This window comes from Hemitrygon akajei, chromosome 8 (assembly GCF_048418815.1).
Source record: "Hemitrygon akajei chromosome 8, sHemAka1.3, whole genome shotgun sequence".
In the NCBI taxonomy this organism is placed as follows: Eukaryota; Metazoa; Chordata; class Chondrichthyes; order Myliobatiformes; family Dasyatidae; genus Hemitrygon; species Hemitrygon akajei.
In genome coordinates this window covers 78,871,502-78,889,740 of record NC_133131.1, presented here as the reverse complement: position 1 = coordinate 78,889,740, position 18,239 = coordinate 78,871,502, and positions in this window count along the sequence as shown.

The following is an 18,239-nucleotide window of genomic DNA, read 5'->3' as shown; positions in this document are numbered from 1 at the left end:
CACAGACATCAGGACCAAGTGCGCCTGCGTCATGATACAGGCTCAGAGGTAGACAGTTCCATGGAGTTTCCAATGGTGAGACAGACTACTATGGGAACAGGTCCACCAGTGACTTTGCCAGAGAGAGACACTGGGAGAGGGGTAGGGGTCCCCTGAAGAGGATGGACATTCTCACACGGACACACAGACCCCTCTCATGTCCCCAACTCCAGATCCACCCAAAACATCCTCACCAGCGGTGCCTGCTGGGTCACCGGGGGTAGTGCACAGATCACAGCGCACTCGCAAACCTCCTGACAGACTGAATGTTTGACTGGACTGTTTTTGTTGTGTTTGACTGAATGTTGAACCTGCCACGTTTTTCAGGTGTTTTGTATTGGTAAACTGTTGCTGAGACACTAGTATAAGTTTCAGGGGTACGCAAGCTAATGACATCACTGTTTTTATTTCCCAGTTCTTATCCATTTGGGGAATGTTGGAGTTTAAAGCGGGAGAAGTGCTGTAACGTGAGCATTATAAAAATAAGCTATTACTAATGAGGATAATGGTAATGTAGCAATACTCCCGCTAGGGGAAGCTGTTTGTAAAGAGAGGCTGGTTCCGGGGTTGCGGGGGTTTTACTTCCGTTTTCTTGTCTGGTGTGCACGTGTGTAGCTTCTCCGCCATGCAGTACCGTTCAGTGAAAGCCTCTGTATGTAAATATCGGTTTTGCCGTCCCAGATAAAGTTGTTCCTTTGGGCATGAAGTTGTCGAGTGGTCCTTTTTCAAAGTAGAAGTTACCACAGTAACCCCCTCCAGGCCCCAGAGACCTCCCTGACTCTTAACCCCATGCCAACCCCATTAGACCTCTCTCTAATCCCAATCCAACCCCCATCTCTGTAGTAGTCCCAGACTCGACAGATTCCCTCTGTACCTGTTACAGCCTCCAGACCCTATATTACTCTATGCCTGTTACTCCCTCCAACCCTTATAGACCTCCGTCTCGGTAACCCCTTTCAACTTCTATAGAACTCTCTTTGACGGTCTCCAGACCATACAGACCTCTTTGTCTCAATAACCCAGCTCCAAACCCTTTTGACCTCGCTCTCTGTAACACACCTCCAATCCCTATAGACTTTCCTGGCTCTGTGACAGTCTCCAGACCAGAGAGATCTCCCTGTCTCTATAAACCCAATAGAACCCTTCAGACCCCCTCTCTGTAACCCCCTGCAACCTCTACAGACATCCCAGTCTCAGTTACAGTTTCCAGATCCTGTAGACCTACATATCTCTAAAACCATCTCCAGTACCTTTGGACCTCCCTGTCTCTGAAACCCCCACCATACATATAGATCTCCCTATCTCTGTAACCTCCTCCAACTCCCATACAATCTCCTGCCTCTGTAATCCCATTGAACCACTCTTGTCCTCCCTGTCTCTATATCCCCCTCAAATGCCTATACACCACCCTGTCTTTGTAATCCCCTCCAACACCAATAGACCTCGCTTTCAATGTAACACCCTCCAACCTCTATAGAACTCCTTATCCCTGTAACAGTCTCCAACCCTCATGTGACAGTCTGCAGAACTGATGGGCCTCCATCTCTATAAACCCCCCTACCCCCTATGGACCTCTCTGTAACAGTCACCCAATTGTGATAGACCTTCCTCTATCTGTAAACCACCTCCCTCTCTCTCTGTAACCACCTGCAACATCTATAGACCTCCCTATCTCTGTAACAGTCTCCAGACCCTATAGTCCACCCTCTCTGTAACACCCTCCAACCCATATACACCTCCCAGTCTCCATAACCCCCTCCAAGCCCTTCAGACCTCCCTGACTCCGTAATCCCTACAACCCATATAGACCTCTCTGTCTCTGTAACACCCTCCGGATCCCTAGAGACCTCCCTGTCTCTGTAACAGTCTACAGCCCCTGGAGACCTTCATGTCTCAGTAACCCACTCCAACCCCTATAAACCTCCTGTGTCTGTAAACCCCTCCAACCCCTACAGACCTTATCACCTCTGTAACCCGCTCCAACCTCTATAGACCTCCCTATCTCTGTAACAGGCTCCAAACTGATAAACTCTCCTCCTCGGGAAAAGGGGTTTCAATGAAGGGTTTAAGGAATGCAGAGCCGGACAGTCTTCCTCATCGTACTCCGGATCACTGCTCAGGCTCGTGTCGGGGAGCTCGGATCCCCTGGTTAACTGGAGAACCAGGTAACCTGGATGAGTGTTTCCCTCTCCCGGTGGAGGTAGTGCCGCCTCGACTTGTTACCTCCTCCCAATGGGACAGGATCCGGCAGGCATGGGGTGTCCAACTGGAACCTCGAACTGGGTCAGTTTAGTTGTTCAGTTGGCATGATTTTGTAAGGTCTACAGGACGATGGGCAGTGCCTTGGGCCATTTTTACCCAGTTTCTTGACATGCTTTAGTCAATGTATATCTTTGTATCCCGTTCATTCATTCCACCAGCCCAGGGCTGGGGCAGATCTTTGTGTCACTACAAGGTCCTCTAGAGTGGGCTGCATGGGAGATGTAATTTTACACACGGCTTGGACAGGGACCTGTAGGTTCACGTCTCCCACAACAGCCTGCTTGTCTGCTGTATCTGCTGTCACGTTGCCCTGTGTTACGGGATCCATGGTACCAGTGTGTTTGTCGCACTTGATTATTGCTAAACTATTTGGCAGCTGCACTGCCTGTAGCAGGTTCACCATCAAACTAGTGTGTTGTGTGGGCTTCCCATATGAAGTAATAAATCCCCTATTTTTCCACAGGGTCCCGAAGTCATGTACTACCCCAAAGGCAAAACAAGAGTCAATATAGATATTGGCGGTCTTCCCGGCGGTGAAGATACACGCCCGGGTTAACGCACAGGACTCGCCTGCCTCAGGGGATGTGCCGAGGGGGAGGGCTGATGTTACTATCTCCCCTACATTCAGGCAATCATGGGGTTCAGCAGGACCAGGGAGAGACATTAAAGTGGAAGGATTTAGAGCTGTTGCTGTGTGAAAAGAGAGGTTCAGTTTACAAGGCAACATCACTTCTTAGCCGGTTTGGCGAGTTACGGTCAAATGCTGTGTTGCTGCTGAGTTGAGGAGCGGCAGCACTGAGTGGGGAGTGAGAACGGTGCAGCCATGATCTAAGACCAATGGCGTGGCCTTTCCCACCATAATGACGGTGGCGGCCACGGCACGGAGGCAGGTAGGCATGCCGCGGGCCTCAGGGGGCAGAAGGGTCGAATAGTTGGCTACAGACCACCAAAGTCCACCGTGTTCTTGCACTAGCAAAACCCTCCTTTTCATTGACAAATCGCAGGAAGGGCTTATTATAGTTTGGTAGTCCTAGTGCGGGAGCCTGTGTCAGAGCTTGTGTCAGGCCGGTGAAGGCCTTTTCCATTTCCTCTGTCCAGTGGATGATTTAAAGTGCAGTTTGTATCAAAGCCTTTTTATCAAACGGGACCTTTTCAGCATGGCACTGAGGGCAATCTGTTGGATGAGGACGTCGCCGCCCGGGCCAGAATCCCTCGGGAACCACTCACCACCCCCTTGGAGGCCGGAGGCCTGGATGGTAGGCTGCTGGCTCAGGTATCCCACCGCACTCCGCCCTTAACACTAATCCTGTCCGGTAACCACCAAGAGAAGGTTAGATTCAATCTAATCCACTCGCCTCGAGCCCCGGTGGTACTAGGATACCCACAATCCCCAGATTGACTGGACATCCGTGAGGATAGCCAGGTGGAGTCTGGCATGCCACGCCCACTGTCTACGGTCGGCCCCACCTCCCAGGGAGGCTCCAGCGACCCCACTGGTCTCCGAAGACTTTGACCTTTCCAGGGTACCTGCTGAATACCACGACCTGGGACAGGTGTTCAGCAAACAACGAGCACTTGCCCTGCTTCCGCACCGCCCTTATGACCGTGCCATCGACCTCCTCCCTGGGCCCCACTACCCACCAGTCGCCTCTATAATTCATCGCGGCCAGAGAGGGAGGCCATGGAGAAGTACCCGGGTGAGTCCCTCGCAGCGGGCCTCATCAGGCCCTCTTCCTCCCCTGTGGCTGCCGGGTTCTTCTTTGTGGAAAAGAAAGATGGATCACTTCACCCCTGCATCGATTATCAAGGCTTGAACAATATAACCATTAGGAACAAATACCCACCACCTCTCATTAGTTCAGCCTTCGACCCACTACACGGAATGACCATCTTTTCCAAGCTGGATCTACGGAATGCCTACCACCTCGTTAGGATATGGGAAGGGGATGAGTGGAAGACAGCCTTTAACACCCCTCTGGGCTATTTTGAATATCTTGTAATGCCGTTTGGCCTTACTAATGCTCCCGCCGTTTTCCAGGCCTTCATCAACGATGTGTTAAGGGACTTCATTAACCATTTTGTGTTCATCTATCTAGATGACATCCTGATCTTTACCCGCAGCCTGCAGGAACATGTTCACCATGTCCGTCGAGTCTTTCAGAGGCTGTGGGAAAACCAACTGTTTGTGAAGGCAGAGAAATGTGAGTTTCATGTCCCTTTGGTCAGTTTCCTGGGCTACATCATCAAAGACGGGCAGGTGAGAGCAGACCCCGAGAAGATCCGTGCAGTGGAGGAATGGCCTAGGCCCATGACCCACAAACAACTCCAGCGGTTCCTGGGGTTTGCAAACTTCTACCACTGTTTTATCAGGGACTACTGTCGGGTGGCAGCCACCTTCACCCAGCTTACCTCGCCCTCCACAACCTTTTCCTGGGACACAGAAGTGGAAGCAGCATTCACTAACTTAAAGAGATGCTTTACCACCGGCCCCATCCTGATCCATCCGGACCCGCCCTGACAATTCATCGTGGAGGTGGATGCTTCAGATTCCGGGGTGGGAGCAGTCCTGTCCCAACAGTCAGGTACGGACGAAAAGGTTCACGCCTGTGCCTTCTTTTCCCACCGATTGTCCCCGGTGGAACGGAATTATGATGTGGGAAATTGAGTTATTGGCGGTCAAACTGGCATTGGAAGAGTGGAGGCACTGGCTGGAGAGGGCAGAGCATCCATTCGTCGTCTGGACAGATCACAAAAACCTGGGGTATATTCAGACCGCCAAGCGCCTGAACTCCCGACAGGCCCATTGGGCATTATTCTTTGGGCGATTCAAGTTTACCATCACTTACCGTCCAGGGTCCAAGAACGGAAAGCCGGACGCGCTCTCCCGCCAATATGACCCCAGGGAGGATACCTCCAGTTCAGAAACGATCATCCCCTGCATGGTGGCCTCCCTCACCTGGGAGATCGAGTCCGTGGTAAAAGAAGCCCAACAAGATGACCCGGACCCAGGTAAGGGACCCAGCGACCGCCTCTATGTGCCCGAACGTGTCCGATCTCAGGTCCTCTAGTAGGGGCATGCAACTCAGTTTGCCTGCCACCCTGGAAGTAATCGAACCCTGGCACTCCTGAGAAGACATTTTTGGTGGCCCTCCATGGAGGCAGACACCCGCTCCTATGTCGCGGCATGTCCCACTTGTGCCCGGGGGAAGGCCTCTCATCGATGGCCTGCGGGATTGCTTCGCCCCCTGCCTGTTCCTGGCCGCCCATGGTCGCACATCACCCTGGACTTCGTCACAGGTCTTCCCAAATCCCGCGGAAATATGACCATTCTCATCATGGTAGGCAGAAGGCTGTGCATTTTGTGGGCCTACCTAAACTCCCTTTGGCCCAAGAGACCGCTGACCTCCTTGTCAACCATGTCTTCCCCGCCGACATCGTCTCGGACCGAGGTCCCCAGTTCGTCTCCAAGGTATGGAGAGCATTCTGCCAAGCCTTGGGTTCATCAGTCAGCCTATCATCCGGCTTCCACCCCCAGACAATGGACAGACGGAGCGGATTAACCAGGACCTGGAAGCAACGTTGCGTTGCGTGACCGAAAACAACCCAGTCACCTGGAACGACCAACTCCCATGGGTCGAGTACGCCCACAACTCCCTCGTGAGTTCAGCCATAGGAAAGTCCCCATTCGAGTGCTCACTGGGGTACCAGCCCGCGTTGTTTCCCGCACAAGAAGCAGAGATTGCAGTACCATATGTCCGCGATCGTATCGACTGGTGCTGCAGGAGACACGTGCGGCCCTAGCCCGTTCAGCAGATCACTACAAGGACACAGCCGACCAACACCGGACCCCGGATCCTGACTCAGCCTGGTCCCGGTTCTACACTCGCTACGGAGATTCTGCCTTCTGATCCTGCCTCCGCGTCAGAGTCCTGCACTTGGGTTCGTTTTTCTGACACGTCCGTGTCGCATACTGAGGTAGCCTCCATTGCTTCATTGGGAAAGAATTACACAGATTCACCACTCTTTGGAAAAGTAGTTCCTCCTCATCTTCATCCTAAATCTACTCCCCCAAACCTTGTGGCTATGCCCGTTAGTTCTAGTCTCACCAACCAGTGGAAATAACTTTTCTGCCTCTAACTTAATCTATCCCTTTCATAATTTTATATATTTCCATAAGATTTCCTCTCATTCTACTGACTCCCAGGTGACTCAATCTCTCCTCATCGTCTAACCCCTCATCTCCGGAATCAACCTGGTGAACCTCCTCTGCACCACCTCCAAAGCCAGTATATCCTTCCTCAAGTAATGAGACCAGAACTGCACGCTGTACTCCAGATGCAGCCTTCCCAGTACCCTGTACAGTTGCAACATAACCTCCCTGCTCTTAAATTCAATCTCTCTAGCAATGAAGGCCAACACCCCATTTGCCTTCTTGATGGCCTTTTGCACCTGCAAACCAACCTTTAGTGATTTATGCACAAGCACTCCCAAGTCCCTCTGCACAGCAGCACGCTGGAAATTTTTTACCATTTAAATATTAATTTGTTTTTCCATTTTTCCTTCCAAACTGGATGACCTCGCATTTACCAACATTATACTCCATCTGCCAGACCCTTTCCCAATCATTTAACCTGTCTATATCTTTCTGCAGACTCTCCAAATTCTCTGCACGTTTTGCTTTTCCACTGAATTTAGTGTCATCAGCAAACTTAGTTACACTGCTCTTGCTCCCCTCCGCCAGATCGCAAATGTATATCGTGAACAATTGCGGGTCCAGAACCAACCCCTGCTGTACACAATCACCGCTGATTGCCAACCAGAGGAACACCCATGTATACCAACTCTCTGCTTTCTATTGGTTAACTAATTCTTTGTCTACGCTACTCTATGCATCCTTATCTTACAGAGAAGTCTTTTATGCGGCACCTTATCGAACACCTTCTGGAAATCCAAGTAAATAACGCCCATCTGTTCCCCTCTATACACTGTGCTCATTATATCCTCAAAGAATTCCAGTAAGTTTGTCAAACATGACCTACCTTTGCTGAATCCATGCTGCATCTGCCTGATTTATCCATTTCTTTCCAGATGCCTTGCTATTTAATCTTTAATGATAGTTTCAAGCATTTTCACAACTACAGATGTTAAACTAATTGGTCTATGGGTACCTGCCTTTTGCACACATACTTTTTGAACAGCGATGTGACATTTGTCATCTTCCAATCTGCCTGGACCTGCCCAGAGTCTAGAGAATTTTGGTAAAACATTACCAAAGCTTCTATAACTTCAATAATTTTTTCTATAATTATCTTCCATAATTTCTGCCATTTCTCTCAGTATCCTGGGATGCATTCTATCAGGGACTTATCCATCTTCAGGCCCAGATGTTTGTTCAACACTACCTCTTTAGTAATGGCTATTGTATCGAGGTCCTCACCTCCCATCGCATCCATAAGATCTCTCTTTGGTATGTCAGACGAGTCCTCCACCATGAAAACTGACACAAAATAGTCATTCAAAGCCTCTACCATTTCCTCATTGCCCAATATCAATTCCCCTTTCTCATCATCCAAGGGACCTATGTTCACTTTAGCCACACTTTTCCACTTTATATAATTATAAGAACTTTTACTATCCTTTTTTATAGTTTGTGCTAGTTAATCTCATAATCTACCTTCCCTTTCTGTATTGCTCGCTTAGTGGATCTTTGTTGCTTTTTAAAGTTTCCCAATTCCAGTTTCCCGTGACTCTTGTTGACTTTGTATGCGTGACGAGCCGGCATACAGAGAGGAGTAGAGAGGCTTGTCACATAGTGAGAGAGTAACAGCCTGAGTCTCCATGTAGACAAGACAAAAGGGGTGATCGTGCACTTCTGGAAGGCTTTTGTCGACCACTCTCCATTGCACATCAGGGACTCTGCTGTGGAGAGAGTGAAGAACACAAAGTTCTTCGGTGCACTCAGAACAGACAATCTAATCTGGACCTGTCACTCCTCCTCATTCGTCAAGAAGTCACAGCATCATCTACACTTTCTGAGGAGACTGAGGCATACAAGGATCCCTGCCCCCATTCTAACAACTTTCTACAGGAGAACCATTGAAAGTGTCCTGTCTGGCTGCATCATTGTGTGATATAGAAGCTGCAAACCATCGGACCACAGTCCCTACAGAGGACGGTAAAAGCCACCACAAGGTTCAGTAGGGTCACCCTCCCGCCATTCGTCACATTTACTGTGAGCACTGTATATGAAGAGCCCAAAGTATTGATGAAGATCCCTTCCACCCATCTCAAACTCACCACCACCATCAGGAAGGAGGTACAGAGGCATCAGGACTAGGACTACCAGACTGAGTAACAGCTTCTTCCCCCAGGCTCTGAGACTGATGACTCCCCTGTCAGCACCGAGGTCTCATCACTCGGATAGGGAACAGCTTACCTGTGCTGAACACCACATGAGCTCTGAATTACAGTTTATTATTTGTAGGAATAACGTAATGTTTTATGTGCTGTGTGTGGTCTATGTCTTGTGGGTGTGTCACAGTCCAGAAGGAACGTTGTTTCATTTGGCTGTAAATAAAAAGTTAGATGAGAATAAACTTGAACTTGAATTAGTGATGGGCAGATAATGGAGGCATCTGGCACCAGAAGGCACAGGTTTAAACTGAGGATCAGGGGATTTGAGGGGATCTCGAGAAAGCAAGTTTGCAACCTGAAACACAGTTCTCTCACAATATTTTAAAAAGTATCTGGTGAGCACTCGAATAGTCAAGGTACAGAGGCTACAGAGCAAGTGTTGGTGAATGGGTTTGGTACAGATGGTACTCATACAACACCCATGTATTCGTGTCAGTGGATGTAGGACACTGATCACATCCATGGAGGATGGATGTCTCTTGGTTTACAATGGGTGGATCATTTGAGGGGACCTAGGAAACTTGATGGTGTCATACACAGTGGGAGAAATCTCTATCGTCTCCTCTTGTCTGTGAACCTGGAGAGAAAGCACAGAATTCAGAGACAGGAGATGCAATCCTGGATATGGTAAATGTAGGTGGGAAGACACAAGAATATTTTCTCAATCTGTAAATTCTGCAGATACCCTCCTGCCTCAGCAGTACATACCCCTCCACCAACCTTTATATTATGCACAAACTTTGCCTCAAATCCATCAGTTTTGTGATCAGAACCATTGACATACAACATCAAAAGTCCCCAATACCAACCCCTACGGAACACCACTAGTCACCGGCAGACAACCAGACCAGGTCCCCTTTATTACCACTCTTTGTCTCCTGCCAGTCAGCCAATCTTCTGTCCATACTCAAGAAAATCTGTAAATGCTGTAAATCCAAGCAACAGACACAAATTACTGGAGGAAGTCAACAGACCAGGCAGATTCTATGGAATAGTCTCAGACTGTGACCCTTCATCACAACTAGAAGAAAAGACGAGGTCAGAGAAAGAAGGTGGGGGGAGTTGGGGAGGAAGGAGTACAAGGTGGTAAGTGATAGGTGAAACCCGGAGAGGGGAGGAGTGAAATAGAGAGCTGGGAAGTGGATTGGTCAAAGAAATAAAGGGCTGGAGAAGGGGGAATTTCATAGGAGAGTTTGGAAGACCATGGAAGAAAGGGTGGGGAGGAGCGTCAGAGGGAGGTGATGGGCAGGTAAGGAGATAAAGTCAGAGAGGGAATTGTGAAAGGGGGAGGAAATTACCAAATGTTAGAGAAATTGATTGTCATGCCATCAATTTGGAGGCTACCCAGACAGAATATATGGTGTTGCTCCTCCAACCTGAGTGTGGCCTCAGTGTGGAAACAGAGGGTCCATGAACTGGCATCTCAGAATGGAAATGGGAAGTAGAAATGACATGGGTTGCCACCGGAAGATCTCTCTTTTCTCTCGGCCAGCTCTCTCTCATTCCTCTGTCATACCCATTGTCCTACTGTACTACTAATAAACCTCAATTTAGTTTCTCCCTCTCAGACCGTGGGAGAAATCTGTCATATCATCATCACTGTCTTCTAGGGTTCCTTTACCTTAAGCTCCCTAATGAAATCTGATCAAATGCCAGTGACTGGGTGTGATGGAACAGTGTACTCAAATGACTGGGTGTGTGAGTGACAGTCTACCCAGTTAAGGGGTGTGTGGGGGGACAGTGTACCCCAGTGACTGAGTGTGTATGTCTGTGGGAGGGAGGGGGTGTTCTGTGCACCCCAGTGACTGAGTGTGTATGTCTGTGGGAGGGAGGGGGTGTTCTGTGCACCCCAGTGACTGAGTGTGTATGTCTGTGGGAGGGAGGGGGTGTTCTGTGCACCCCAGTGACTGGGTGTGTATGTCTGTGGGAGGGAGGGGGTGTTCTGTGCAGCCCAGTGACTGGGTGTGTATGTCTGTGGGAGGGAGGGGGTGTTCTGTGCACCCCAGTGACTGAGTGTGTATGTCTGTGGGAGGGAGGGGGTGTTCTGTGCACCCCAGTGACTGAGTGCCTGGGGGGACGGTGTGACCCTATGAAACACTTTGGTTCCATCGGCTGCATAAGTCTAGGGAAGAAAATCTCCTGCCCCACCAAACATGGGAGATAGAAACACAAGCCCATCAGAACCCCCTGTTTGTGTGGACACTGCGTGATGTGTTACCCTGTTACAAATGACCATAAAATAACAGACAGTACACCACATACAATTAAACAATTTAGCTTTATAATTCTTAATTTAACTACAGGGTTAATAAAAACAGCAAACTCAGGGGGATTAGAATCTTTCCATTTAAATAAAATGGATCTTCTAGTTATTAATGTAACAAATGTAATCGAATGGCAAGCTGAAGGGGATAATTGACTAGAGTCCATCACTGGTAATCCAAAAATTGCAGTGATAGGATGAGGTTGTAAATCAATACACAAAACTGCTGAAATAATATCAAAAATAGCTTTCCAATATTTTTTCAAAAGAGGACAAGACCAGAACATATGTGTCAAGGAGGCTACCTCAGACTTACTTTGTACATCTGTCACAGACAGGATTTATATGGCAATAAAAACAAGATAACTTATCCTTGGACATATGGGCCCTATGAACCACCTTAAACTGTATCAAAGCATGTCTAGCACACATTGAAGAAGTGTTAACTAGTTGGAGAATTTTCTCCCATTTCTCTGTAGGTAAAGATACCTGAAGTTCTCTTTCCCATTCATTCTTAATTTTATCAGATGTACCTAGACATATTTTCGTAATCAGATCATAAATAATTGTTATTAAACTCTTCTGATAGGGGTTTAAACCTAAAAAAAATTCTGTAATTTCAGTTTGATGTGATATCGGAAAAGTAGGTAAAATGAAATTCAGGGAATTTCTAATCTGTAAATATCTGGAAAAAATGTGATCTAGGCAAATTATATTTATTAGACAACTGTTCAAAAGATATGAGACAGTTATCCATGAATAAATCACGAAAACATATTATTCCCTTCATTTACCATAAAAGAAAAGCTTGATCAGTTCTGAATGGTTGGAAGAAAAAATTAGATATAATAGGACTTGATAAGATAAATTTATTCAATCCAAAAAATTTACAAAATTGAAACCACATTCGTATTGTATGTTTAGTTATTGGATTAGTCATTAATTTATTCAGTTTAGTAAGTGCAAAGGGAAGCAAGGCCCCTAAAATAGAAGCCAATAAGAAACCCTGTACAGACTCACACTCGAGGTTCACCCATCGTGCACATTGAATTTCATCCAGATCTTGTGTCCAGAACATTATATATCAAGTATTAAGAGCCCAATAATAGAATCTTAAATTCGGCATTGCCAAACCACCATCCTTTTTTAATTTCTGTAAATATTTCTTACTTAACCTAGGATTTTTTTTATTCTGACATATATATGAAGAAATTTTAGAATCAATAGTATCAAAAAAGGATTTAGAAATGAAAATTGGTACCACCTGAAATAGATACAGAAATTTCAGTAAAATAATCATCTTAATAGCATTAATTCTACCAATCAATGATAAGGATGGGGGGGGGGCATTTAGTAAGCAGTTGTTTAACATGATCAATTAAGGGTAAAAAGTTAACTTTAAATAGATCCTTATGTTTCTTAGTAATTTTAACAGCCAACTAAGCAAAGTAATCAGTAACCAATCTAAATGATGATTGTCTATGGACTGGAACTTGCATATTTGATGGGAAAAGCTCATCTTATTAAGATTCAATTTATAACCAGAAAAACTACAAAACTGAGCAAGTAGTGATATTATTGCAGGGATGGATTTCTCTAGGTTAGAGATATAGAGTAACAGGTCATCTGCATATAGTGTTACCTTATGCGCCCCATTCCCACAAATATACCAAATATATTGGGTGAATCACAAAGAGCAATTTCCAAGGGCTCCAAGGCAATATCAAATAGTAAAGGACTTAAAGGACAGCCCTGTCTAGTACCTCGAAAAAGCCTGAAAAAGGCGAATCTCTGATTATTGGTAAATACAGAAGCCAAAGGGGTATGGTTTATCAATTTAATCCAAGATATGAATTTTGGGCTAAAATTAAATTTCTCAAGCATGTTAAATAAATATTCCCATTCAACTCTATCAAACGCCTTCTCTGCATCAAGTGAAATAACACATTCTGGAGTTTTAGGTGAAGAAGTATATATAATATTCATTAACCTCCTAACATTAAAATACGAATAACGATTTTTAATCAATTCTGTCTGGTCATCAGAGACAATTTGTGGCAATACACTTTCCAATCTAATTGCCAATATTTTGGAAAAGATTTTGGAGTCCACATTTAACCAGGATATAGGTCTATATGATGCACATTCAGTGGGGTCTTTATCTTTTTTAGGAATTAAATAAATAGTTGCTTCATAAAAGGATTGTGGTAATTTACCTACAAATAAAGCATCCTTAAAGATTCCAAGAAGAAAGTAGATTTGAAAAAGATTTTTAAATTTCTACTGTATACCCATCCAAACCAGGTACTTTACCAGAATTTATCAAAGAAATTGCTTTCCTTATTTCTTCTTCCATGATGGGTGCATCTAATGTTAAAGGTTCATTAAGTGGTAGTTTTGGACTATTCAATTTCCTTTAAAATTCATGCATTATGGTAGAATCATCAGGAAATTCTGATTGGTATAAAGAGGTGTAGAATTCTTGAAAAGATTTATTAATTTTGTCATGGTTAACTGTCAAAATACCATCCCGTTTATGAACCTTAATAATCTGACATTTAGCTGAAGCAACTTTCAATTGGTTGTCTAGTAATTTACCTGATTTATCACCATATATATAAAATGACACCTAGTTTTCAGTAATTGATTTTCAGTCGGGGATGTTAATAACAAACTGTGTTGCATCTGAAGTTCAGCTCTCTTTTTATAAAGCTCCAGATTAGGAACAGCAGAATATTTTTTATCAATTTCTTTAATCTTATCAACCAATGTACGTATTTTATTATTAATTTGTTTCGTCAATCCAGCAAAATATGAAATAATTTGCCCACAGATGTATACTTTAAAAGTATCCTATAATATCCCACTTGAAATTTCTTCCGTAAAGTTAGTTGAAAAGAAAAAGGCAATCTGTTGTTTAATAAAGTTAACAAAGTTTATGTCTAGAAGCAGAGTAGAATTGAACCGCCATTGTCTAGCGCTAAAAGTTACATCAGTTAATTTGATTGATAGTTTCAAGGGTGCATGATCGGAAACGGTGATTGCATCATACTCACAGGCAGTAACAGATGGAACTAATTGAGAGTCGATAAAAAGGTATTCAATTCTAGAGTAATTATGATATACATGAGAAAAGAATGAAAACTCTTTATCGTTATGACTTAAAAACCTCCAAATTTCTAAAATTCCAGAGTCAACTAAAAACGAATTAATAAAAATAGTGGATTTGTTTGGAAGTACCTGATTGGATGCAGACCTGTCCATCGAGAGATTCAGGCAACAGTGAAAATCTCCGCTCATTATCAACGTATATTTATTTAGATTAGGAAGACATGCAAATAGATGTTTAAAGAATGCAAGATAGTCGACATTTGGTGCATAGATATTAACCACAACACCTTTTTTGGTTATAAAGTAAACCAGTAATTAATAGAAATCTACCATTCAGGCCTGAAATTGTTTCATAGTGAACAAATGAAATCGAGGAGTCTATAAAAATAGAAACCCTTTCCCCTTTAGCCTGTGAGTTGGAGTGAAATTGTTGATCTTTCCAAAATCTAAAAAAAATGCTGATTATCCTCCTTCCTCACATGAGTTTCCTGGGCAAAGATAATCTGAGCATTCAATCTATGAAAAACTTTAAAAATCTTCTTCCATTTAATTGGATTATTCAAACCATTCATATTCCATTAGACAAAGTTAATATTATCTATTTTATTTGAAAAAAACATATGTTAGATAAAGGGTTAACCTTACTGCATAGGAAGCTCATCAGTCAGGAAGAGGGGAAGAGGTTTAAAGGGGAACCGGATGTTACGACAATTCAGACACATTTGCAGTTTCAGATCAGCCCAGATGAAAAGAGCTAAACTAAAAATAGCCCCACGTTTACAAAACATTTTGAAAGGTGAGATCTTGAAAAGTGAAACAGAATACAATCTTATTAATATTTCAGGGGGGGAAAACAGTCAATCACCAAATCAAATGCTTAATTATTTTCAAAAACAAACAATTGAAAATAATAAAATAAAATAATAAAGGAAAAAAGAGGAACTTTAACATAGAAGCATGATAAACATCCATACTCCAAAACAGAGTACGAGTGTTATCAAACCAAGGGCAAAAATCCTTAAACTTCAGAAAGTCCAGATCTATGAACTGGTTATCAACTTATAAACCAAATGAATACAGACACGAAGAGACAGTAAATTTATTAGACAGCTGAGATCAAACATTGATCCTCAAGGAATTGAGCTTCTTCCACGGATTTAAACCATTTATGTGATTTATCAGACAGAACAACCCTTATACGAGCTGGAAATAGCAGAGCTGGTTGAAACTTTCTTTGATAAAGCTCGGCTATCACCGGTTTAAAAAGCGATCTTTCTCACATTACCTCAGGACAGTGGTCTTCAACCAGATGAAACTTGAGGTCTCCATGTTCAATAACCCCTTTCCGATGGGCAATTCGAATTAAATGCTCCTCTATATGCACATAGTAGAATCGGAGTACAACAGGTTGAGGCTTCAACTCTTTAGACAATAGGCAATAGACAATAGGTGCAGGAGTAGGCCATTTGGCCCTTCGAGCCAGCACTGCCATTCACTGTGATCATGGCTGATCATCCACAATCAGAACCCCATTCCTGCCTTCTCCCCATATCCCTTGACTCCGTTATCTTTAAGAGCTCTATCTAACTTTTTCTTGAAAGCATCCAGAGAATTGGCCTCCACTGCCTTCTAAGGCAGAGCATTCCATAGATCCACAACTCTCTGGGTGAAAAAGTTTTTCCTCAACTCTGTTCTAAGTGGCCTACCCCTCATTCTTAAACTGTGGCCTCTGGTTCTGGACTCCCCCAACATCGGGAACATGTTTACTGTCTCTAGTGTGTCCAATCCCTTAATAATCATATATGTTTCAATCAGATCCCCACTCATCCTTCTAAATTCCAGTGTATACAAGCCCAGTCGCTCCAATCTTTCAACATATGACAGTCCCGCCATTCCGGGAATTAACCTTGTGAACCTACGCTGCACTCCCTCAATAGCAAGAATGTCCTTCCTCAAATTTGGAGACCGAAACTGCACACAGTACTCCAAGTGGGGTCTCACCAGGGCCCTGTACAACTGCAGAAGGACCTCTTTGCTCCTATACTCAACTGCCCTTGTTATGAAGGCCAACATGCCATTAGCTTTCTTCACTGCCTGCTGTACCTGCATGCTTACTTTCAGTGACTGATGAACAAGGACACCTAGATCTCGTTGTACTTCCCCTTTTCCTAATTTGACACCATTCAGATATTAATCTGCCTTCCTGTTCTTGACACCAAAGTGGATAACCTCGCATTTATCCACATTAAACTGCATCTACCATGCATCTGCCCACACACCCAACCTGTCCAAGTCACCCTGCATTCTCCTAACATCCTCCTCATATTTCACACTGCCACCCAGCTTTGTGTCATCTGCAAATTTGATACTGTTACTTTTAATCCCTTCATCTAAATCATTAATGTATATTGTAAATAGCTGCAGTCTCAGCACTGAGCCTTGTGGTACCCCCACTAGTCACTGCCTGCTTTTCTGAAAAGGACCCGTTAATCCATACTCTTTGTTTCCTGTCAGCCAACCAATTTTCTATCCATGTTAGTACCCTGCCCCCAATACCATGTGACCTAATTTTGCCCACGAATCTCTTACATGGGAACTTATCAAAGGCTTTCTGAAAATCCAGGTACACTAAATCCATTGGCTCTCCCTTGTCCATAGTTACATCCTCAAAAATTTCCAGAAGATTAGTCAAGCATGATTTCCTCTTTGTAAATCCATGCTGACTTGGACCAATCCTGTTACTGCTATCCAAATGTGCCGCTATTTCATCTTTTATAATTGACTCCAGCATCTTCCTCAGTACTGATGTCAGGCTAACTGGTTTATAATTCCCTGTTTTCTCTCTCTCTCCTTTCTTAAAAAGTGGGATAACATTAGCTACCCTCCAATCCTCAGGAACTGATCCTGAATCTATAGAACATTAGAAAATGATTACCAATGTGTCCACGATTTCTAGAGCCACCTCCTTAAGTACACTGGGATGCAGACCATCAGGCCCTAGGGATTTATCAGTCTTCAGTCCCATGAGTCTACCCAACACCATTCTCTGCCCAATGTGAATTTCTTTCAGTTCCTCCATTACTCTAGGTCCTCTGGCCACTATTACATCTGGGAGATTGTCTGTGTCTTCCCTAGTGAAGGCAGATCCAAAGCACCTGTTCAACTTGTCTGCCATTTCCTTGTTCCCCATAATAAATTCACCCATTTCTGCCTTCAAGGGCCCAACTTTGGTCTTAACTAATTTTTTCCTCTTCACATACCTAAAGAAGCTTTTACTATCCTCCTTTATATTCTTGGCTAGCTTACCTTTGTACCTTATCTTTTCTCCCCATATTGCCTCTTTAGTAATCTTCTGTTGCTCTTTAAAAGTTTCCAAATCCTCTGGCTTCCCGCTCATCTTTGCTATATTATACTTTTCTTTTATTTTTATACTGTCCTTGACTTCCCTTGTCAGCCACAGTCACCCCCTACCCCCCTTAGAATCTTTCTTCCTCTTTGGAATGAACTGATCCTGCACCTTCTGAATTATTCCCAGAAATACCTGCCATTGTTGTTTCACTGTCATCCCTGCTAGGGTATCCCTCCAGTCTACTTTGGTTAGTTCCTCCCTCATGGCTCCATAACCCCCTTTGTTCAACTGTAATACTGACACTTCCGATTTTCCCTTCTCCCTCTCAAATTGTAGATCAAAACTTATCATATTATGGTCACTACCTCCTAATGGCTCCTTTACCTCGAGTTCCCTTATCAAATCTGGTTCATTACAAAATTCTAGATCCAGAATTGCCTTCTCCCTGGTAGGCTCCAGTAAAAGCTGCTCTAAGAATCCATCTCAGAGGCACTCCACAAACTCCCTTTCTTGGGGTCCAGTACCAACCTGATTTTCCCAGTCTACCTGCATGTTGAAATCCCCCATTACAGCCATTGCATTACCTTTGCGACATGCTGATTTTAGTTCTTGATTCAACTTGCACCCTATATCCAGGCTTCTATTTGGGGGCCTGTAGATAACTCCCATCAGGGTCTTTTTGCCATTACAATTTCTCAGTTCTATCCACACTGACTCTACATCTCCTAATTCTATGTCACCCCTTGCAAGGGACTGAATTGCATTCCTCACCAGCAGAGCCATCCCACCCCCTCTGCCCAC